The following is a 2,500-nucleotide window of genomic DNA, read 5'->3' as shown; positions in this document are numbered from 1 at the left end:
ATAAGTGTAATAGATTGCATGGGCATTACCCCCAATCACTGGAGTTATTGCCATCCCTAACATTTTTCTTATGTTGTTCAATTCTAATGTTAGGGATGGCAATAACTCCAGTAGAATCTTCAAGCATGTTGAATTGAATCCAGGACATAATACCTCCGCCCAAAATACCTCCAGCCAAAATCCCACACCCAAAATACCTCCACCCAATATATCTCCTAAACCACCCATAATACCTCCATGCAAATGATAAGTGTTATGATAAGGACATTTGGGGATGATGTTGTAAACAATATGTAGAGTATAGAATCCTATGGATAGTATCATTAGAGGACTTTTTCATTCAGGATTATGGTAGTATGGTAGATCAAATGAATAATTAATTCTCTATAGATTTTTTTAATCAAAGGAATCAGACAAAACAACTGATCAAAGGAATAATTAATTCTCTATAGAAAATTTTAATCAAAGGAATCAGACAAAACAATATCACGACTTCAGTTCACATGTTCACCCATAAGGAATTGTTTAATAAATTGGATACAATGGTCCTTAAAATCAGAAGTTAAATCAAATAATGTATTTTACCCTATATCAGTACCTGGTCACCATCTGTAATGGCATATAGTAATTAAGCCGATTTTTTTTTCAAAAACAACTAAAATACCTCTGACTCCAAGACAACACAACTTCATTCATCAGGGGGGATCTAAACACAAAATATGATTTTATCCTATTTCCTCAGTTATTCACCTGACATGTTCTATTTTCAAAGGGATACACTATTTCATTTATTCCTGCAATTACACTTACAGGAACTTAAAAGAACATGCAGTATATTTAGTACTATTTTTTTGGTAAATAAAAACAAAAATGAACCTGTGAGTATTGTCAAGACAAATTCAGTCAAGTTTATTGAAGATATGAAAAAACATAATTTTCCTGATTTCCAAAAATACTGGAGAGATTTTCAAATCAAATTGGCCATATCCCGGTAAAGCAGTGAAATTTCTTAGAAATAAACTAATGACAGGGCTTAATCAATGACTTGATTTCATTAAGTAATTAATCAATGAGAATGCTTAATTACTGAGTGGATTTCTTGATAATAAACCAATGAGAGGGCGAGAATGAATTACTGAGTGGATTTCATAGAAATAAACCAATGAGAATGCTTAATTAATGAGCGAGCTGATTTCATTAAGTAATTAACCAATGGGAATGCTTAATTACTGAGTGAGTGGATCTCATTTATGGTGCCAGGGTATACATAGAGGCGGTATGGGCCTTATTTCTATATCATAACAGTTAAATACAGTATACACGATGGAGTCTCAAAATTTGGAGTCTGCTAAAGGTGGTCAGAAGCTTTGTATGAATGGTTATATGTATGTCAAACAGTACGAAAGATATGGAAAGATAAGATGGTCATGTGTAAGGAAGAAAGTCGATAAATGTAGAGGAAGTGTCATGACAAATATATATATATATATATATATATGTATATATACATATATATACAAATATATATATATATACATATATATACATATATATATAATATATATATATATATATATATATATATATATATAAAAGTCTAAATAAAAATATTCTTCTAAAAAACGCTGTGGAAGTCGGGGACAGGTGGTATTACGGTGACACTTTGTCCTAAAAATATTCTTGAAAAAGCGCTTGGGTAAGTCGGGGTTAGGTGGTATTCTTCTTCTTCTTCTTCTTCTTCTTCTTCTTCTTCTTCTTCTTCTTCTTCTTCTTCTTCTTCTTCTTCTTCTTCTTCTTCTTTTTCTTCTTCTTCTTCTTCTTCTTCTTCTTCTTCTTCTTCTTCTTCTTCTTCTTCTTCTTCTTCGCGTTCTTCTTCTTCTTCTTCTTCTTCTTCTTCTTCTTCTTCTTCTTCTTCGCGTTCTTCTTTTTCGCGTTCTTCTTCTTCTTCTTCTTCTTCTTCTTCTTCTTCTTCTTCTTCTTCTTCTTCTTCTTCTTCTTCTTCTTCTTCGCGTTCTTCTTTTTCGCGTTCTTCTTCTTCGCATTCTTCTTCGCATTCTTCTTCGCATTCTTCTTCGCGTTTTTCTTCGCGTTCTTCTTCGCGTTCTTCTTCTTCGCGTACTTCTTCGCGTTCTTCTTCGCGATCTTCTTCCTCGCATTCTTCTTTCTCGCGTTCTTCTTCGCGTTCTTCGTCGGATTCTACTTCGTGTTCTTCTTCGCGTTCTTCTTCGAGTTCTTCTTCGAGTTCTTCTTCCTCGCGTTCTTCTTCGCGTTCTTCTTCGTGCTGGGGATTCCATGTTGGGGTTCCGCCCCGAGGCCGAAGCCGAAGCGGAAAACGAAGGATTAGAGCGCGGAAAGCTGCGGCCGTAGGCCGCTGTTTGCACAGCCAAGCCTCCGGCGAAGCCGGGAAGGGCGAAGCCGGGGAGGGCGAAGCCCGCGGCTTGTATATATATATATATATATATATATATATATATATATGTGTGTGTGTGTGTGTGTGTGT

Source organism: Oratosquilla oratoria, chromosome 28, assembly GCF_046742065.1.
Source record: "Oratosquilla oratoria isolate Oo_2021 chromosome 28, ASM4674206v1, whole genome shotgun sequence".
NCBI classification, from domain to species: domain Eukaryota; kingdom Metazoa; phylum Arthropoda; class Malacostraca; order Stomatopoda; family Squillidae; genus Oratosquilla; species Oratosquilla oratoria.
Note: the sequence above shows the minus strand (reverse complement) of the source record.